The sequence below is a fragment of the Amborella trichopoda genome, chromosome 6 (genome assembly GCF_054954075.1).
Source record: "Amborella trichopoda isolate Santa Cruz 75 chromosome 6, AtrichopodaSantaCruz75HAP2 v2.0, whole genome shotgun sequence".
Classification (NCBI taxonomy): domain Eukaryota; kingdom Viridiplantae; phylum Streptophyta; class Magnoliopsida; order Amborellales; family Amborellaceae; genus Amborella; species Amborella trichopoda.
The window spans coordinates 25480937-25504066 of record NC_142341.1 but is presented as its reverse complement, the minus strand read 5'-3'; positions in this window follow the sequence as shown (position 1 = coordinate 25504066).

Here is a 23130-nt window from a genome sequence, read left to right as displayed (position 1 = left end):
TTTATATTATCCCTTAGGGAAAGGGTTTTTCTAGAGTTAACAACCCCTCAAAATACAAAGTTAAAGTTAGAAGGGTTGTGATGTGTATGTTTATAAAAAAGATTATTACTTTTTGTTTAAAAAATCATTTTAATGGGTAACTTAACCATTTATCAAAGGTAAATTTGATATTTTTACAAATGTACAATGGCATTTTAGAAGTTAGTATCTTGGAATTTTATTTGTAGTGTGCCCTTGTCTTTTAGTAAAAATTTCAACTTTACCTTTTGTGGAGATGACAAAAGTATTCCTTGTCTTCTAATATTATTTACAAAATTGCCTTTACTTAATGATTTAGATATGACAAAAAATAACTTTTTTAAAAAATTAAACAACAAAATTAGTAAATCCACCATTCACAACTCTAGTGATAGGGTTTATCTAAAGTTAACAACCCCTCAAAATACAAAGGTTAAAGTAAGAAGGGGTTGCGATGGGTGTGTTTATCAAAAAGATCTTTACTTTTTGTTTAAAAAAGTATTTTAAGAGGTAACTTAACCATAAATCAAGGGCAAATTTTAAAGTTTTACAAAAGTACAAAGGCGAAAGTAATCCTTGTCTTGCACTAAAATTTACCAAATTGCCCTAACTTAATGGTAGAGATATCACACAAAGTTACTTTTTAAAAAAAAATAGACTGTAAAATTAGTCAATCCACCATTTACCACTCTCTCTATCATTAACCTTGTAATTTGCAAGGTTGTGAAGTTTAGATTATCCTATAAAGATAGGGTTTGTTTAGAGTTAATAATCCCTCAAAATACAGAGGTTAAAATAGGTAACTTAAGCATAAAGCAATGGCAAATTTTAAATTTTTATAAAGTACAAAGGTATTTTGGAAGTTAGTGTCTTGGAATTTTATTTGTGGAGTGGCCTTGTCTTTTGTTAAAAATTTCAACTTTACCCTTTATGGAGATGCCAAAAGTACCCCTTGTCCTATAGTAATATTTACAAAATTACCCTTACTTAATTATGAGGATATTACAAAAAATACTTTTTTTCAAAAATAAACTTCAAAATTAGTAAATCCACCCTTCACAACTCTCTCTATCTTAAAACCTTTGTAATTTGAAGGGTTGTAAAGTTTATATTGTTCCTTCATGATAGGGTTGTCTAGACTTAACAACCCCTCAAAATACAAAAGATTATAGTTAGAAAGGGTTGTGATGGGTATGTTTAACAAAAAGATTATAACTTTTTATTTAAAAAATTATTTTAATAGGTAACTTAACTATTAAGCAAGGGTAAATTTGAAATTTTTACAAAAGTACAATGCCATTTTTGAAGTAAGCATCCTGAAATTTTATTTGTTGAGTGGCCTTATCTTTTAGTAAAAATTTCAAGTTTACCCTTTATGGAGATGACAAAAGTACCCCTTGTCTTGTAATAATATTTATAAAATTGCCCTTACTTATTCCTTAAAGCAACTTTTCTAAGAAAATATATTCTACAAAATTAGTAAATCCACCCTTCACAACTCTCTATATCATTAAATTTTATAATTTCAAAGGTTGTGAAGTTTAAATTATCCTTCAGTGAAAGGGTTTTTCTAGAGTTAACAATCCCTCGAATACAAAGGTTAACGTTAGAAGGAGTTGTGATGGGTGTGTTTAACAAAAACATCATTATTTTTTGCTTAAAAAGTTATTTTAATAGGTAACTTAACTATTATGCAATGGAAAATTCAAAATTTTTGCAAATGTACACTGTCATTTTGAAAGTTAGTGTCCAAGAATTTTATTAGTAGAGTGCCCTTGTCATTTGGTAAAAATTTCAACTTTACGCCTTATGGAGATAACAAAAATACCCCTTGTCTTGTAGTAATATTTACAAAATTGTCCTTACTTAATGATGAAGATATTACAAATGATACTTTTTTAAAAAAAATAAACTTCAAAATTAGTAAATCCACCCTTCAGCACTCTCTTTATCTTTAAACCTTTGTAATTTGAAGGGTTGGGAAGTTTATATTGTCCCTTCATGATAGGGTTGTCTAGAGTTAACAACCCTACAAAATACAAAGGTTATAGAAATCAATTTGATGCGTTGGAAGTGGGTAAAATGGTAGGATGAGAGGTATGGATGTGAATGGGTTAAATGAACTTGAAATTCCAGATTTGTGCTTCTACATGCCATGATTTTTTGAGCAATGTAAATGATCTTGGTAATTGTGGAAATTTGTGAGATAAACTACATGTAAGACCATTTTAATATGAACAACTTTTTGCATCAAGAGTTATCTTGGTTTGTGAATTGTTAAGTGTTCTTTAAAGCATGTTAAACTTGAGAATGAGAATTTCCAGAACTATGACTGTTATTGCATCAAATCTTTCAGTAGCCAAACAGCATCCAAATGGACCCAAGCCAGTTTTGAATGAGAGATATGGCTTTATCATTTATCTTTTATTTTTATATAATCTTGAAATTCCCCATGGATTAGAAATTATGCTTCAAAATGTGTGGGTCTGTCACTGCTACCTCTGTTGTCACACGTTTTGACTAATCAAACGGAGTTCGAATGCTCCCAAACCATTGTCATTTGAAAGATCCGTGTGTGCACTAAAATTTGTATGTTTAACTCTTTTAGAAATTCCCTATAGGCTGAGCGTTATTTCCCGAATGTGAGGGCATATCATTGTTCACAGTTGCAGAAAACTCTAGGAACTATTACTCACGTCATGCCTAGCTTTTGACCTATCAAATGTCGTTCAAACATCTTCAAACCACCGTCATTTAAAAATCTATGTTTAAACTTGAAATTGTATGTTTAGTTCATTTTGAAATTCTCTCTAGATTGGGAGTTATGCCCCAGAAAAAAAAGGTACGTCACTGCCACTCGTAACCAAGATTTTTAGCTTTGTGCCTATCTTGAGAAATAAATTGTTTTATGCTAAAACCCTGTCAATTCTGTTCAAATCACTTTTATATGAATTTGTAAAATTGGTTTTGAAACCACACTGGAACCCTCCACGGTTTGATAATGACGACTTTTTGCCATGAAATACCCTGGTGGTGAATGTAGTGGAATTGTACACTCTTTTAGATGAATTGTTCACTGATAGACCTGAGCGACGAAGTGTTACAAGTGATAATCGCTAAGCATAAATGTTATGTGATAATTTCATATGAGGAATATTCACATATGAGGATTGATGTGTGTTAAGGGTCATGATGTTATGTGAACAATGCTATTTGACCATATAATAAGTGATGACCGATGAGTAAAAATTCCATCTGATAGATCAACGATAAATGCTACGTGATAAATAACGTAGTACTAATGTGACAAGTGTCATAAATGTTAATTGATAAGTGTAAGTGCCATTTGATAATCCTACTATGATGGATGTTTCATTCTAAGTGTTATAGTGCTTCATGACAACTGTATAATTGTAAACAAGTCTCAAATCTTGTATAATGAGGCTGAAATTCCCTGTCATAAGGTACTGACTAGGTACGAGAAAATTTAATGCTTGACCTGTCACACCCCAAGTTTACTAATATTCTTGAAGTGCGATAGACTATTCTTATACTAGAAAAACTTCAAATTCTTACTTCTATAAATACTGTACCAAAATAGATTTTTTCATTAATTAAAAATTTGTACAAAGTTTGATCACAACTGGTATTAACATGAAGGCTAGATATATACATCTCTTGATAGAACAAAAATTACATCGGTGCCTTTGATCAAAAGTTACAAGGGGAAGGTCAAACATGTCTACAAATTCTTCAAAGATGGTCCCACTGCATTTGAACTATGAGATTGCAATTACCCTGAAAAATATTTACCATAGTTTGATGAGTTTGGCTACTCAGTAAGTGATCATCATGGTCCTAAAAAATAATCATGGTTGGAACATATAAACATTTTCAAAAGGGAGGTCTACTTAAAACAATGCGAGCAAAAGAATAACAATTTCACTTTCACAAATATACAATTAACATAATCCAAATGATTGAAATGCATATAAACATTTTAACAGAAATGCATCCTTCAAAAGACTTCACAAAATACCCTACTGGTGTCCTAAGTAGGTCACCTATATATCCCACCAATGTCCTGGATGGGTCCAAATAATCCCTGTAAGCCCAATCAAACCTCACTCGCGTACCGGATGAGTCCATATAATCCCTGCCGGTGTAACCAGATAAGTCCACTTTGACATACGATTCATATCACGATCATCAATAATCTAACTTTAGTAGTTTAAAACATGACTACCATCGAGTATCAGATATGATCAAACATGCATTCATAACAACAGAAGTCTCGTAGTAAGCATTCACACCACCATTAGCAGGCATTAACCAACTCACTCCTTAATTCACCTACTCTTGAAGTATAAGCCCTTTTCATCTGGCCTAGCCAATCCTGTTGCTTAGAATTTCTACCATCTCTAAAGAGGGAAGATAATGACCAGTGGATGACCCACTTCATAATGCCTTCACACACACACACAGTTCCCAGCACTCTTTGGGACTTTTTATAGCCACTGACCTTGCAAGACACTACCCTTACGCCTCCTTGGCTAAGAGCTTACATCGTCAGGGTGCTAATCATTATGAATGGGGGAGTGACCATTTAGGGTGCCAATCACTATGACTGGTTTTCTCTCTCTTCTTATGTTAGTCAATGAGACCTAGTGCTGACTGGTTTTCTCTCTCTTCTTCTGTCAGTCGACGAGGCCTAGCACCGACTGGTTTTCTCTCTCTTCTTCTGTCAGTCAAAGAGACCCAGCGTCGACTGGTTCTCTCTCTCTCTTCTTTTATAAATCGGTGAGACCTGTCATTGACTGGTTTTCTCTCTCTGCTTCTGTCAATCGACGAAGCCTAGCGTCCGTTGGTTTTCTCTCTCCTATTTTGTCAGTCGGTGAGGCCTAACACCGACTGGATTTCACTCTTCCTTCTAACACAATCGACAATGTTTAGCCCCATCTGCGCATTCCTTCCGTCTCCCTCCTTTATCCTCTCATCTTTCATACTCTTTTCTCCCTTTCTTCTCCCTCCTCCTTTCTTTCCCTTTCCTCTTCTTATTCTTTCATCATAACCTTATTTCTGCCACTCCTTCGTTTGACTAAGAGGAATTGAGGTTAGCCTCTCATGGTAGTTCTGTCGTCTAGCCATAATATTTTTGCGCCAGGATTACTTGGCCCTCTTTATTGCCACGACAGATCGCCCATCGTGCCTAGTCAGTCGGTATTGGTAATGATGTATAGTAGTGATCCTGTAAGCCAATCTTAGTTACCGAGCCCGTTTTGCTACCACGTCAGGCCAATGAGCCTGCTTTGAGAGTATTGTAGGGTCTTCCTATATGACTGATACCAGCCAGGTGCAGGCTTTGGGCGTATTGCATGACCTGACATTGTGATTGATGTGAAATCATTATATGCCCTACGATGAAATGAGGGTATACTCTGTTGTGATAAGAACATATGTGGTGAACCCTCTGCAATTATAGAAGTATGAGTGATGGTGTCCAATGCATGGTTGTTATGCATATGATGATACTTTTAAAGAAAAGGGATTTTCTTAACTGTTATTTCTTATGATATACATTATCTGCACTATGAATGTGAATGATAATTGTTGTATTGGACAAATGAGAATTTTGATACTTGAAATGAGGCCTGTGATAGATGCATTGATGAGATTTCTGATTTATATGATATTGAAACTGTGATTACTTATCATTGAGAAAACAGATTATTAACACATGGATAAACTTAATAATGATGCATTGTACCTAGATCTACTTACTGGCCATTATAGCTCATTCCACTATTTCTCCCCTCCTTATAGATTACTAGCGACAGGTTCAAGGGCCTGGAGTTCGTGTTTTGCGGTTGGGAGTCGAAGCCAAATACTTGAAGAAAGTACTTGATCTTGTTTTTTTTTGGTCAGTTTTAGACCTGAGTTTTTGTTCATTGTGGATGTGGGTAATATTGGGCCTAGATGTCCCCAACCGAAGAGTAATATTCTGAAAGATTTTTATATAGTGGATTTTTGTGTATGGAATTTTCTATGTTCCTCTGCCTTTTGTATGATTGTTTTAGTTCCTTTTCATGGTTTGCTCCATTTACCGTATTATTAAAGTGTTGAGTTCACTCCGACCTGAGTGACATACGTTACACCTATGGATCACGAACTCGCACTCGGTCACCCTCCGGCGAGTATGGCAAGCGGGTCAGGAGTAGGTCGTGACAGTTATGGTATCAGAGCAGTCAGGATAGGTTCCTAGGCTTAGGGATATTTTAGGAGTGTCCTTAAAGTGGTTTTAGGATAGAGTAGTGACAGGGTGTTCCTGTGACTAGGTTGAAGATGTAAAGATCTCATGGTTACTATGTGAGTTCCAACGACTATAACACTGGGGCCCTCGATGAATTTTGTAGAACACTGGGGGCTATGACCCAATTGATGAAAGAGTCGATGTCGGTCCTATCTACCCGTACCCTAGGACATAATGATAGTAACATGATAGAGAGGCTTAAGAGGCTAACACCCCCAACTTTCTTAGGGCAGGGAAGTGTAGAGAAAGCAAAGAGATGGTTAATGCAAGTGGAAAAGATCTTTAGAGTGCTACAATGCTCTGATGAGCAGAAGTCGAGACTAGGCACTTCATGTTAGAAGGGGACCCCGAACTTTGGTGGCGTTCAGTCCAGCAGGCTTAAGAAGAGGATGTGATAATACCTACTTGGGAAGGATTTTTAGAGGCCTTTAATGAAAAATATATCCCAAAATCAATAAAGGAAAGGAAGGAAGTTTAATTCAAAGAGTTGCAGCAAGGGAATCTAACCGTTGATTAGTATGTAGCCAAATTTTCTAAGTTATCCCGATACGCGCTGCATATCATAAACAAAGAGGCTAGGAAGGCATGCAAGTTTGAGAGAGGTTTGCGGCCCGATATCAGAGGCAGAGTTTTGTCGACCAATCTTAAGGCCTTTTCTCAATTGGTGGATATGGTCAGGAAGATAGAAAAAGATTATGATGATTATCATTTGAGGAAGGAGAAGCGAAAGATAGGGCTTCTGCCCTCTAGGGGTTCACGAGAAAAAGGAAATCGAAGGAATTATAAAACCCAAAAGACCTCCCAGGGTAATGTCAAGAAAAACTAGCTAGTGCATTGTACCTCCTATGGGAAGCCAGGCCATGTGGCTTCCGAATGTTGGCTGAAGACGAAGGCGTTCTTCAAGTGTGGCAAGTCAGACCACCTGATTAGATATTGTCCAACTCTGAGGGATAAATCCCAACCAAAGACTCAGGGTCGAATCTTTACACTTGTTGGGGAAGGACTTAAGGTCTCGACTTCGGAGAACTAGAATGTGCTTTGATTGAAATGTGAAACCTAAAATGTCGTTGGACCTTGTTTCCTCTCACTATTATGGTAACACTATATTTTGGCACATATAATAAAATTTGAACTTTTATTATCTGATTGTGCTTAAATTGTGTGTGCGACTGACTGGGGATCCTATAGAGATCCTCTAGTATGATAAATGTATAGAACTTTGCTTTAGGGGTATGCCCTATCCCTTTTAGTTGAGGGCTAATATGTGCCATGTAATTGAAGTGATAAGTATTTTATGATACGACATGTATGGCCAATGGTGTGATGAATTGAATGTGATGTATGAAACAAAGTGAGAGTGTACCGAGTGCTACGCGGTTTTTGGGCATGCTTTGAGCGTATTGCATGACCATGACTGATGCGTGTAGGGTGCCAGCTTTGAGCATATTGTAAGACTTGATATTGTATTGAGGTGCCTACTTTGAGCGTATTGTAGGGCCTAACTATGTGATTGATACTGATAGGGCACCTGTTTAGAGCGTATTGCAGGACCTAATATTGTAATTGTACCGTGGTGCCTACTTTGAGCATACTGTAGGACCTGACTATGTGATACTGATAAGGTACCTGCTTTGAGCATATTGTAGGGCCTGACTTTGTAATTGATATCAGTGAGGTGCTTACTTTTAGCATATTGTTGGGCCTGACCTTATGATTCTGTGGCGCATGCTTTGAGCGTAATGCATGACCATAATTGATTTTGTAGGTGCCTGCTTTGAGTGTATTGAAGGGCTTGACTTTGTGATTGATATCAATGAGGTGCCTGCTTTGAGCATATCGCAGGACCTTACCTTGTGATTTTGTGGGGCATGCTTTGAGCGTATTTCATGACCATACTGTGATATGTGATTGATTGGCATGCTTTGGGCGTATTGCATGACCAAACTATGATATGTGATTGATTGGCATGCTTTGAGCATATTGCGTGACCATACTGTGATATGTGATTGATTGACATACTTTGAGTGTATTGCATGACCATACTGTGATCTGTGATTGACTGGCATGCTTTGAACGTATTGCATGACCATACTGTGATATGTGATTGATTGGCATGCTTTGAGTGTATTGCATGACCATATTGTGATATGTGATTGATTGACATGCTTTGAGTGTAATGCATGACCATACTGTGATATGTGATTGATTGGCATGCTTTGAGCGTATTGCAAGACCATACTATGATATGTGATTGATTAGCATGCTTTGAGCGCTTTGCATGACCATACTGTGACATGTGATTGATTGGCATGCTTCGAACTTATTGCTGGGCTTGGTCTTGTGATTCTGTGACGCTGTGGTGTGTGCTTTGAGAGTATTGCGTGATTGATATTGATAAGGTGCCCGCTTTGCCAGTGTGGTCGGACCTGACATAGAGATTGATACCAGTGAGTCAGCTGGTAGTTGCTGATCTGTTGAGATTGCTTGTAGTTAAATGAGCTGATCTATGTGTAACCATTTTTTTATGTTTGCATGACTGGATTGGTAAGGTATCTGATTTGTTAGTGCGTGACACTCGGAGTTTAGGCTTTGAGATGTTAGGTTTATGCTGTAGACAAATGTATTAGGCGTCAATGTCTATTTGGGTACCCTCCTCCTATATTTTAGTTTCGTGTGTATGATTTTGGGGACAAAATCCTTTTTAAGGGAGGGATGATATAAGGACCACAATTTCTCCTAGTCTAGAGATGCGCACAGGGATGGAGGGTGAAACAGAGGCCTAGTGTCATTTAGAGCATCGCCGCACGTGCATAAGAGCTTAGTGTCGTATGTGACCCAATACCACCTGTGAAGTGAAGAAGAGGAGAGACAAAGTGAAAGGTCAGTGTTGCGTGTGAAAGGTCAGTGCCATGCATGAAGATAGGGATGTGCATTATCAACTATGAAGAGAGAGATGGAAGAGCATCACCGCGATTGTAGTGTCGTTTGGATCATCACCGCAAGTTTAACGTTGTTTGGAGCATTGCCGCTCATGTGGATGGCTATCGTCGCCTATGAAGGTAGCAAAGGAGCAGCGCCGTGCATGAGCTAAAAGTTAACGTCGTAAGAGAAGAGGGAAGATATGATTGATGCTAGTGCCGCACTTGTCAGAGTCATACACGTCAGCTACAGTGACCTTCACCTACCCTTTCAGCCATAGTGTTTCCCACATACCTTGGATACTTAAACCCCTCTCCCCTTCCATCTCATTATGGTTACCCCTTACTTTCTCTCTCTAAAACCCAAGGTTAGAGTTCTTTGCTGTTGTCGTTGGAACGTCATTGCATGGAACTTGAAGTGGCCTGCAAGTGGTAGTTTTGGAGGTGTTGTGAGCATCAGGTAAGTATGTTTAGCATCTATGCCCCGAAAATTGTTGTAGAAATAAATTTGAAGTGTTGGAAGTGGGTAAATTAGCAAGATGAGAGGTATGGATGTGAATGGGTTAAATGAACTTCAAATTCCAGATTTGTGCTTCTACATGCCATGATTGTTTGAGCAATGTGAATGATCGTGCTAATTGTGAAAATTTGTGAGATAAACTACTTGTAATACTAGTTTAATATGGACAAGGTTTTGCATCAAGATTTATCTTGGTTTGTGAAATGTTAAGTGTTCTTTAAAGCATGTTAAACTTGAGAATGAGAATTTCCAAAACTGTGACTGTTCTTGCATCTAATCTTCCAGTAGCCAAACTGAGTCTAAATGGACCCAAACCGGTTTTGAATAAGTTATATGGCTATATAATTCAACTTTTATATTTATATCATCTTGAAATTTCCCATGAATTAGAAATTATGCTTTAAAATGTGTGATATGTCACTGTTAGCTGAATTTTCTAGATTTCACAACTACTGCCTCTATTGTCATAAGTTTTGACTAACTAAATGGAGCCTGAATGTTCCCAAATCACTGTAATTTGAAAGATCTGTATGTGTACTAAATGTTGTATGTTGAACTCTTTTTGAAATTCCCTGTAGGCTGAGAGTTATGCCCCGAAATGTGAGGACATATCACTATTCACAGTTGCAGGAAATTCCAGCAACTGTTACTCACTTTGTGCTGAGCTTTTGACCTATCAAATATCCCCCAAACTTCTTCAAACCACCGCTATTTTGAATATCCTTGTTTAAACTTAAACTTTTATGTTTAGATCATTTTAAAATTCTTCCTAGATTGGGAGTTATGCCCTCGAGAAGAGGGGTACATCACTACCACTCGTAACCAAGATTTTCAGCTTTGTACCTGTCTTGAGAAATAAATGTTTTTACACTAAAACCTTCCCCAATTGTGTTCAAATCACTTTTATATGAATAATGAGTAAGTATATTTCGAAATTGGTTTTGAAACCACACTGGAACCCTCCACGGTTTGATAATGATGCCTTTTTGCCATGAAAATACATTGGTGGTGAATGTAGTGGAATTGTATACTCTTTTAAATTAATTGTTCACTGATCGACCTGAGTGACAAAGTGTTACAAGTGATAATCGCTAAGCAAAAATGCTATGTGATAATTTCATATAAGGAATGCTGCATGTTAAGGGTCATGATGTAATGTGAACAATGCTATGTGACCATGCAGTAAATGATGATCGATGAGTACAAATGTCATGTGATAGCTCAACGATAAAGTTACGTGATAAATGTTGTAGTGCTAATGTGACAAGTGTCATAAATGTTAATTGATAAGTGTAAGTGACACTTGATAGTCCTATTATGATGGATGCTTCATTTTAAGTGTCATAGTGCTTCATGACAGCTGTAAAATTTTGAACAAGACTCAAATCTTGCATAATGAGGCTAGAATTGCCTGTCATAAGGTACTGACTAGGTACGAGAAAAATTAACACTTGACTGCTCTGTTGAAATATTGTGATAATGACCACTACACAATGGGCCACACATTGGTAGTGGGTACTATTTTGATATGATACTGTGATATTCACCACTACGCAATGGGACACCCATTGGTGGTACGACTGAAATGTTAGATGCTATGACAAATCTTTGGCATGCTTTGGGCGTATTGCATGACCAAACATTGACGTTGGGGGATGTCTGCTTTAAGAGTATTGCAGGGTCCGCCTATGTGACTGATACCAGCCAGGTGCATGCTTTGGACATATTGTATGACCTGACCTTGTGACTGATGTGAAATGATTATATGCTCTATGATGAAATGAAGGTATGCTCTGTTGTGATAAGAACATATGTGGTGAACCCTATGCAGTTATAGAAGTATGAGTGATGGTGTGCAATGCATGGCTATTATGCATATGATGATACTTCTAAAGAAAAGGGTTTTTCTGAACTATTATTTCTTATGATATCCGTTATCTGCATTGTGAATGTGAATGATAATTGCAGTATTGAACAAATGCGAATTCTGATATTTGAAATGACGCATGTGATAGATGCATTGCTGAGATTTCTGATTTAGATGATATTTAAACTGTGATGACTTATCATTGAGAAAACAGTTTATTGACACATGGATAAACGTAATATTGATGCATTATATCTAGATCTACTAACTGGGCTTTACAGCTCATTCCACTATTTCTCCCCTCCTTGTACATTGATAGCGACAGGTTCAGGGGCCTGGAGTTCGTGTTTTGCAGCTGGGAGTTGAAGCCAGATTCTTAAAAAAGATACTTGATTTTGTTTGTTTTTGGGCAGCTTTCGCCCTGAGTTTTTGTTCATTGTGGATGTGTGTAATATTGGGCCCAAATTTCCCCAACAGAAGTGTAATATTCTGGAAGAATTTTATAAAGTGGATTTTGTGTATGGAATTTTCTATGTTCATCTGCATTTTGTATGATTGTTTTAGTTCTTTTCCATGGTTTGCTCCGTTTACCGCATTATAGCGTTGAGTTCACTCCGTCCTGAGTGATATACGCTACACCTATGGATCACGAACTCACACTCGACCACCCTCCGACAAGTATGACAAGGGGGTCGGGCGCAGGGTCGTGACAGTTATGGTATTAGAGCAGCCAGAATAGATTCCTTGACGTCGGGAGATTTTAGGAGTGTCCTTAAAGTGGCTTTAGAATAGAATAGTGACTGGGTGTTCTTGTGACTACGTTGAAGATGTAAAGATCTCGTGGCTACTATGTGAGTTCCAACGACTATAATACTGGGGCCCTCGGCGAATTTTATAGAACACTGGGGGCTATGACCCAATTGATGAAAGAGTCGATGCCAGCCGTATCCACCATTACCTCAAGACAGAATGATAGTAACCTGATAGAGAGGTTTAGGAGGCTGATACCCCCAACTTTCTTAGGGCAGGGAAGTGTAGAGAAACCAGAGAGATGGATAATGCAAGTGGAAAAGATCTTTAGAGTCCTACAGTGCTCTGATGAGCAGAAGTTGAGACTATGTGCCTTCATGCTAAAGGGGACACTGAACTTTGGTGGCGTTAGGTCCAGCAGGCCTAGGAAGAGGATGAGATAATACCTACTTGGGAAGGATTTTTAGAGGTCTTCAATGAAAAATATTTCCCTGAATCAATAAAGGAAAGGAAGGAGGTTGAATTCATAGAGTTACTGCAAGGGAATCTAACAGTTGATCAGTATGTAGCCAAATTTTCTAAGTTATCCTGATACGCGTCTCATATCATCAACACGGAGGCTAGGAAGGCCAGCAAGTTTGAGAGAGGTTTGAGGGCCGTCTCAACTGGCCTAGCTCGTTAAGCCAATCCTAAGTATCGGTAAATAGCGTTTAACCACACTCCCACTGAGTTTATATTCCACTATATCAGATATTGATTACATGCTCTCATAAGGCTTTTAATGGCCACAGAAGTCCAACAATTGCCTAAGTTGTATCGGTTTAATGGTTGTTTTTTTTAATGGGAAAGATCAGAGGTTTAGCATGCCGACGATTGTAGTCATTTCTGTACATTTAGGATTTGTTAAGATAGTGCTTCCTAAGTTTCAAAGGTTTAATTGTGTTTTTTCTTCATGGGAGCGATCAAAGGGTGATGCACAGTTTGGTGAGTGTGAGGGGGTTTTATAATTCGAAAGATGATAATAGTTGATTTTTACAGAGAAGGATTTCGATGGAGTATGCTTGGAAGACATGCTATCATGGGGGTGACCATTTTGAGAATCTTGCTTTCTATAGTGCATCTTCTTTGTTTGAAAAATAAATGGATAACGCATTAGTGTGGTGATATTTTTTATAAAATATCGAGCTCTCTGTATATTGATCATCATACAAACTCTGCATATAAAATAAGATATGACAAGAATAGGAAGATATTTCGCAACTTACAATACATCCAATCTTACTATGAAATCTATGATACTACACCTACCCTTCCATATACATTGTTAATGAAAATATATTTAAACATTTACAATATTCACTTTCTATAATACTCCACCTCAAACTCAAGATGCTTTAAGAGAGAGAGTAGCAAGAGTTTGGACAATAAGAAGCACGAACAACACTTGAGGGGGCCTCTTACGTGAGAAGATCTACTAGCTGATCGTCCGAATAAACAAAGGGTACAGTAAGAGTGCCTTGAAGAAAATGATGATGGACAAAATGACAATCAATTTTTATATGCTTTGTTGTCATACAAATTGTGGTAGGATTAGATTGAACAACACCCATATCTCAATGAAGCCCCCGCAACCAGCCAAATTTAGTAGCAATACATGCAAGAGCTTGGTACTCATCTTCAACACTTAAGTGAGCAACCACCTTTTATTTCATACTTTTCTATGAGATAAGTGAATCACCTTAGAAAACAACAAAGTTAGTAGTAGAAGAACGATCAGTAACACCCCTTACCCAATCCACATCAGAATAAGTATAGAGTTGAAGAACTAAAGTGCAAGACATAAGTAAAACTTGAAACATGTTCTTCAAACATAGCATAAGATGCGAAATACAACAACATAGTGAACAGAGCAGGGTGTAGACATGAATTGACTCACGACATGAATTGACTCACAACATAGTGAACAACAAGACATGGCATGATGATAGCAGGGTGAGTGATAATTAAATAATTAAGTCCTCTTGCAAACTTCCTGTATCATATAGGATCAAAAAGCAATTCTCTGTCTGTAGGGCGAAGGTTAACATTCAACTCAAGTAGAGTGTCAACAATTTTGTCGTCTATTAAAGCAATCCAAGTTATGAGATCAGATACATACTTTACTTGAGAAGGAACATACCCACTAGCTAAGGAATCTACTTAAAGCTAAGAAAATAATGAAGTTACCCAAGGTTCTTCATTTCAAAGAACTTGGTCAAGTGCAGTTCAGTATCATGGATACCAATAGAATCACTACCAGTGAGTACCATGTATTAACCTAAAGAACCCATAGTGTAAGACCATGAGGTAAATGTCGAATAAAAAGTGAAAATCATGAACACTTGGAATGAACCCCAATGTGATGATAGCAGAGTAAAACTTCTCAACATGTGCACTAGTTGTATATTTGAGACCATATAATGCATGTCAAAGCTTGCAAACCTATTGAGGTTGATGTGGAAGACAAAGAGGAATAAACTTCTTCATGCATGTCACTATGAGGGAAGGCATTCTTGGCATCCATTTGATAAAAAAACCTAACCACGAATAAAAAGTAGAACAATTAAGGTCCGCAATGCGGTTATTTGAGTAATTGGTGCAAAAATGTCTTTATAGTCAGTCCTATACTGTTAAGTGAAGCATTTTTTAATTAAATGTGCTTTGTATCATTCAACTGTTCTATCTGAATTAGTCTTAATTTTGTAGACTCATTGACAACCAACAACAAATTTTCTAGGAGGTAAATCAACAACAAGAGCTCATGTATGAGTTTTTTATAAAGCATTTAATTCATCTGTGATAACTTGCCTCCAGTTTACGTTAAATATGGAGTTCTTTGATAGACATCTAATGTATATTTTGGTTTGGCAGTGACCATTTACCTTTGGTACAAAGTGGTAACAATTAATCTTGACTGTTGGATGTGAAATTTGTGGTAGCATTTATTGCATTGACCAAGCTCAAAGTTCAAAAGAAATTTTTTTGAACTTTGTGACAAACCCAATTTATCAGATTTCACATCGGATGGTCATAAGTAATTGTAACCTCCTTGTACCAATGATAAATGGTTTCCTTTATAAAATCTCTTCCTTTTTTCACTTATATATATACCATGTTGATTTAGTATATTCAGACCATTGTAATTGTTTTATATATGGGAGAGTAAATAAAGAGACCATTTACCTTTGTTACAAGGTGGTCACAATTAATCTTGACCATTGGACGTAAAATTGGGTGGTTGCATTTATTTCATTGACTAAGCTCAAAGTTCAAAATAAATTTTCTCAAACTTTGTGATAAACTCAAGATATCGGATTTCACATCAGATGGTCATAAGTAATTGTGACCTTCTTGTATCAATGGTAAATGGTCTCATTGTTTATAATCCGATGTTTTTTCACCTCTAAATATATTATGTCAACTTAGTATATTCAAACCATAGTAATTGTTATAGAGATTCTGTTGTAACTAAATACCCTGATGAAATTTCTAGTCGCTAATATCCCAAAAACTATAATTGTTATTAAGATGAAGTAGGCTCTTATTTACAGAGGAGATGGATAAAATATCACCCAACATTGCTAGCTAGCTTATTTGCTGGCTGGCCGAGTGTAAGTACATATACTTTTCGTTAGGGCAAGACAGTTGGATGGAAAAAGAATGGAAGCTCATCGCAATGTTCTTATTATCAAAGAAAAGAACCAAAAAAAACCAAAAAAATAAAAATAAATAAATAAAAAAGAAAGAAAGACTGGAGGCTCATCTACATACTTAGCCAACAATACTAGGAGGTACTTATTTACCAAAGTCAAGTTGCATACGAATGTAACATCGGATTGATCAAGATAAAATAGATTGTTCAGAAAGAAGTCCATATCCGGAATGGATAATTAATTCTCGATAGTTCATAGTGGATATGTGAAATCACTTGTACTTTAAAAACCAATGAATGATGGGAGAGAGAATTTAGTATTGGTAGGCAGCTTTATTCAATAGTACCTCTTTGAAAAAACAACCAAACATGAATAATAAACTGCGTACCAGAGACTTCAAGGCAGGGGTGGTGGTGTTATTGAGAGAAGAGGTCAAGAAAGGAAGGCGGGGAGTAGTGAAGGTAATAGTTGAATATATGTTCATCCAGAGGAGATGAGCTTTGAAAAATTTGTATCTCAGGTGAAGTTGACAACCGTTGGTAAACATCTATAGATACCCCTCCTCACTCACTCTACAAACAAGCATCCATTTCTTTTTTGAGTGAGAGAAGAGCAGTGTATCCTACTGACTGAGAGAGACGATGGTTGCAGCAAAAGCCTTCCTCTTTATCACCCTATCGCTCCTTATAGCCACCTTACTCGTCTACACAGCCGACTGCGAAGAGAAGGTGGACGCGAAACAACAGATTACAGGTATTATTACTACCACTATTACTACTATTGACCGCTGCTGCTACTGCTAATGTCGAGATTGGCACTAACATCTACATATAGGCTTACTACTGCTACTCTATAGTCATGGGTGGTTTATCACATGGGTTATTTGTTAGTCCCAATAAAATAAATAAAATTGATAATCAACTTACTCGGATATGTCCTTAAATCACACAAGAGGTTGCATAACCAAATCCTATAGACCAAGCCATCTAATAACAAGCAACTTTGAGAGTCATCTTTGGTGAATCTCATTCACCTTCCATCTCTTTTTTTCTATCCTTTTATCTCTTGAGGGGTTAACGTCTTTTTATGGAGAACCATTTAGTTTGTAACTCTTACATTCATGTTCTATAGGAGTTGAGATCCAAGTATAACTCCTACTTTAATTCCCTTAAATTCAGCTAGTTAGGATTAACAAATTGTCACCAAATTGTTAATCCTATGTAATGAGCTAAACTTGTCATTAGTACACTAATGACAAACATAATAGGATGTTATCTAAAAATTCCTATAATTTGATAAAAGATATTTAGAAATTAAATAATTTTGTACATCTATAATATAGAAAAACAATTCTTACAAAGAATCCAAACACATCACTGGGTTTTCCCTCCAGTGACACTGGGTTTTCCCTTCAATGCATCTTCCTATAAAAGCTCCAAAAATGGATCCTTCTATATGTTATTGCCTCATGTTAACCACATGAGAATTCATATATACTATACAATGTGGCTTTTGTACCTTATTGAAAAATAAATTCCCGAGATATTCTCCAGATAAAAGGGCCTGATAAGTCATATTTCCAACATTATTAACAATGTCATTAGCCCACAAAATTGTTTTATGTCACCTCATTTTGAAAGACCTGAGCATTTCATATCAACATTATGTTGATGACATATTTGGGCCCAAAAGCACTCCAACTCAACAAGTTGAGGAGACGTGCAATATATGGTTTGTGTATTAGACAGGTGCCATGTTATATCAATGTTTTAAAAATCGCTAAGCTCCCTTGGAAGGGTTGGGGTCCCAAGTTAGAGACCCTAGGATTCTGAGGGAATTTTTTTATTTTATATTATATTTTGGATAAAAACCTCATGGGCAAGAGGTGGTTTCAAGCTAGCTCAAAGCTCATAGATGACCAATTCAACCCACCAGTGCAAGTTTTAAAATAGTATCGTATGCCCGCTCCTATTATTGGTAATTAATTACTAGGTTGATACATGTGATAATGGTAAATTAGCCAAAATATATTATACTCCTGCAGCAATACGTTGTCCACTTACTGCCTCTGGTAAAACCCTATGCAGAAATAATTTTAGAACACCAAATTTTGGAGATGTAACATCTTCAACTCATACATTAACTTTAATAAAAAAAAAAATGCCTAATTGCACCATCTATGCTATTGAAAGAAATAATGTTCCAAGAATGAATAGGGACCATCCAATTTTTAGATGGTGAGATATAAGTGGTAGAAAATTCAAATTTCAATTTTTTCACCTAAGAACAATCATCTAGTGATTCTTAGGTGATTCCCAATATTTCAAATTGAAAACATCCTCCCAGGTAAATCTCTTGAACACTGGAGTACCAGTAAACTATGTTCCCGAGGGAGCATTTTATACATGTCCAGTATTTTTCTTTTTTTTCTGCACGTGTGTTATTTTGTTGTATATAGCAAGCTGATGGGAAAAAATGCAAATATGGGTGCTGCAAGAAGGGAGCACGTGGCTGCATAAAGTGTTGCCCTACCCCACTAGAAGAGCAGCAACAAGGAGAAGTAGTGGTGGAGCTCAGAAGCGGGCCATGGCCACTGCAAGCATGGCTGCTGCTACATGTATCACCATCAGTGCAGACGCTCCTGCTCCCACCCTAATGAGGCCAAGGTCGAGGTTGATGACGACGTTGTTGCGAACACATAGGCAGAACAAGATCATGGCCACTGCAAACATGGGTGCTGCTACATGTATCACGGCCAGTGCAGGCACTGTTGCTCTCACGCAAATGAGGCCGCTGTTGTTGAAGAACCCTAAAATAATATCACCAACTTCACTAAATAAATCAGTGGATCTATCTATCTACGTATGAATATGTCAATGTCCTTGACAGCAGTGTGAAATAGTAACGTGGGCAGCGATGGGAATACTAACTCTTAAGCGAGTCGACTTTGCCCTATAATTTGTGTGTCTCTGTGTTTGTCATGTAATGAACTAAACTAATATTTATCTGTGTGACTGATGAGATGCTACAATTACTGCAATTAAGAAAGAAATATGCTTAGAAAGAAGCATTTCTCGTTTTTTCAGTTTTTTAATTATTTGAAATTGGCTACACAAATTTACGCACATAATACACAACCAAAATTGTGGTGTAAGTAAGATAACAGCTCCGTTAGGCAGGGCATCTTGAATGAGGGGCCAAGTTTACTGCATTCCATGGAACACCTTAAGGGGGACACCAATTACTAAGGTCCATTGCTGAACCATGCCCAGAAAGTGGCTTCACAAAGACTTATTTCATAAGGCCATGGGTTCGTTGGACACAGATTTCTAGGTCCTCTTGTCCCATGTGCACTGAGCGAGAAGTGGGGGCTCGATCTCTAGGGCCCACCAATTGGATGAGAATTAAGTTAGCCTGCCCCTACCTTAGTTAAATATGGGAAACGTTATGAGTAACCCACTTATAGGACATGTTATTTTTGTGCGTAGCTGTCCAATTTGAACAGACTGTTTAGATAATTTAAGACAATTCTTTCAGACGATCTGATTTTCATTGATGCATAGCTCTTGGAAGTACATAAACTCTAATTAAAATGGTTTTGTTAGATAAATGACCAAATACCCCGAGAACTTACATGAGTATTTTGGTTATTCTTTTAATTAGAAGTATTTTTTATATTTACTAGCTGTGTCCCAATAGGGTGAGGATACTCCCCAATTTTCATGCAAAAAATTGAAGTATCTCAAATATCGATTCATATTAGACGGCCAAGAATAGGGGTTCTATTCATCTTACGTAGGTGGCGTCAAATGTAAAATTTTCGCACTAAATTTAATTTAATGAGAGAAAATGTTGGTAACAGATGCGGATGATGTACGTTGCCTTTGGGAAAAAAAAATATGGGTACCTTGGCACGTGTAGAGCAGGCAGCAAGACAAGCCTGGGTGAGGGCAACCCGGGCCCCCTTGCCCGACCCTCGTCCCTAAAGGGTCAATCGAGCCTGGCCCGAGTGGAAGAAGCCCTGGACCAAACCCATCAGGAGGCCAGGCCCAATTCACTTGAAGCCAAAAAGAAAGGAAACAAAGGTCTGGACAAGGTCTGGCCAAGCCAGCCCGTCATAGCCTTGGCCAACGCCTAATCTGGCACTATCCTTGGCTGTGGTGGCTCAGCCCTGGCCCACTCCTCACGCCACAATTGCCGCCATTGCCAGCTCTAGGCAAAAGGTTCCGAAAGGCCATTATGACGCAATAATGTGCCGTCCCCCACCTATCACCTTAGATAAAGCTTACTGGGGATATAAAGATGGGTTTGTAAGTAAACATGTCAATTATTTAAAAGGAAAAAGTCTTTATAAGGGTGAAGCCTAAACAATCAAATTAAGGCAGCCATCAAATATTGTCAAAAGATGTTTTGTTACGGTATTCCTTATATTTTTCCAAGAATTACACGGAGAGCACCCCATCCCACCTGCCCTTTATTTTTGAGTTTTTTCTTAGTTTTGTCCCCTGGTGCAACGACTACAACATGGGCTCACAAGATCTTTTCCTCCATATATATATATATATATATATATATATATATATATCGAAGATACTACAAAATGCCTATAGGCGAAATTGAACAGTGATTTCACCTACTCTTATTACCATTCAAACTTCATCGCATGGTCACAGTTGTCCAGTAGTGTTTCAATTTTCATTTGAATCTATTGGATCTTCCGAGTGCAATTCTATTTTTTTAAGTTGTTTCAACTGCTTTTTTGTCTTTAGTGATGATCTAAAGTTTTTGTCTATTACTCGAGCCTCCTCTATTCGGGTCGTCTGCTCTTGAGGCCTGCTGATCTATTGTTGCTCGTGCTTGCTCGATTCGGGCCGTCTGTTCTTGAGGCCTGTTGATCTGTTGTTGCTCGAGCTTGCTCTATTCGAGCCATCTATTTTTCAAGCTTACTGATTGGCTACTGCTCAAGCTTCTTATGTTCATGTTCTTGTTTATGAGGCTTGTTGATTTGTAATTGCTTGAGTCTACGCTATTTTGGTGTTTTTATGTGATTGTTGATCAAGCAATATGAGTATGCACCTAAAGATTCCAACTGCTTGTTCCAGGTGCTCTCTCTCATAGCATCTTATGTTTGAAGGGGAGTGTGAAAGAAAAGTATATCTTGTATACCAAGTTATTATGGAATGTATATACTGTAATTAATATATATGATAAGGGTACGCACAATATCTTGTATTTATGGTAAGTCGGGGTATAGTATAGGTATGTGTGATTTATTTCTATTATTATCATCTATAATTGTCTATAAAAGACAAGTTTATATAATCATTTTGATTAATGGACATTGAATCTCTTCAAAAAAACCTGAGACTCCTCACATCTTTAACATCTTCCTTATTCAAGACTACACTTTCAAAAGTCCTTTGATTTCTCTTTCTCCAAATCTCCCATAAAACTTGCTCTAATAGAGATTCTATGAAGGAAAAACAGAGCTCTCCAACATTGAAAATGTCTCTTGCATCCAAGGGTTTTTGAATAGCATAGAATTCTTCAGTAGCGGAGGCCCCTTGGGACAATTTATCCAAGCCACTAGGGAAGATGCCATTGTAAATGCCTCTCTCTCCAACAATGAAGGTTTGCTAATCTATCAGTTTTTCCCTAGCCAAAATATACGAAATTTACTAAACTATAAAATCTCTCCTTTTGGCTCAAAAATAGATGCCTTCCTTTGCTTTCAAAGATTAGCACAAATAGCGTTCGCCCAGATGATTATATCGTACACTTGCTCCCTCAGGAAAAAGCTCAAATGGTTACACTATCATCTAAAATTTCAGGACCTACTTCAAAATCACCATATAAGTATTTTGAAGGGGAAAAATTGGAATTGAGTTGCCACGCACTTCAATCAAATCATTGTCCAATTTCTAGGAAATTTCTTTCGCGGAGTGGCATATCAATTTGTCTATTTATTTATTTTATCTAAGCTAACACTAGTAATTAGATTAACAATGTTACATCCCGAAACTTTCAAGGCCCTTGAAGGGCTCCTCCATAGGGCTTTACCCGTGCAAGTAAATGTCCAATTGCTCCCACCGAAACTCAAAATCTTTTGGCTTTAAATATTTTCGCATTGCCCACAAAAAGGATCAAGCTTACGTGTAACATGGTAAAAGCATTTGCATATTGAGGACAATGTTTTAAGATCCAACGATCGGGATCGTGGATTCAGGTCAAGAAAATCGGTTGGGACCGTACTCAAAACTAGTTTTGGGGAAGTATCAATCCCAACCAAAATTTCCCCTGAAAACGTTTTAAAATTTTTTTTGTTTTGTTTTTAGTTTATTTAATATTTCTTACATCCTCCCTAAATCTCCCCACCCCATAAACCTCTATTATTCTTCTTTTTTTTATTTTAATATTATGTTTCACCGGTTTAAAATGATCCAAATAACCGATCCAACAATGTGATATGCACGTGGGGACGATCCACCCCACCTATCTAGGTCTTGAAACACTGATGGGGGGTAAGCATTTGCACCAATGTAAAATATTTGATACATATTAAAATATGGAAAACGTTTATATAAGGATGCAACCGTATAATGTAGAACTATGGATGCACCTAAAAAATCTATCAGAAATGGTAGTTTTAATGTTGAAAAACCCTTTGATTGATCATCGAGATGTATGACCATGAAAAATAAAAAGATTTTAAACATAAAAAATAGTACATTTTACAACATATTATCAACACCGTCCATTTTCAAGATTTTCATATGTTTTTGATCTACTTGATTTTAACCATTTTTAAAATTTAAAGTTTTATAATTAGATATAAAATAGATTTTGAGATAATCCTAAAAGAACATTTTACATCAAAATTATATACCATGATAAAATTTAAGGGTGCACCTTACCTACCTCTACAGCTACGGATGCATCCGATGCCAACTGCACCCTTAAAATATACACAATCGCCTGGTTTTGAATGAACACCAAATAAGGTATATATTATTCCGTCACAACATCTGTCTGTCATAAATAATGGAAGACTACTT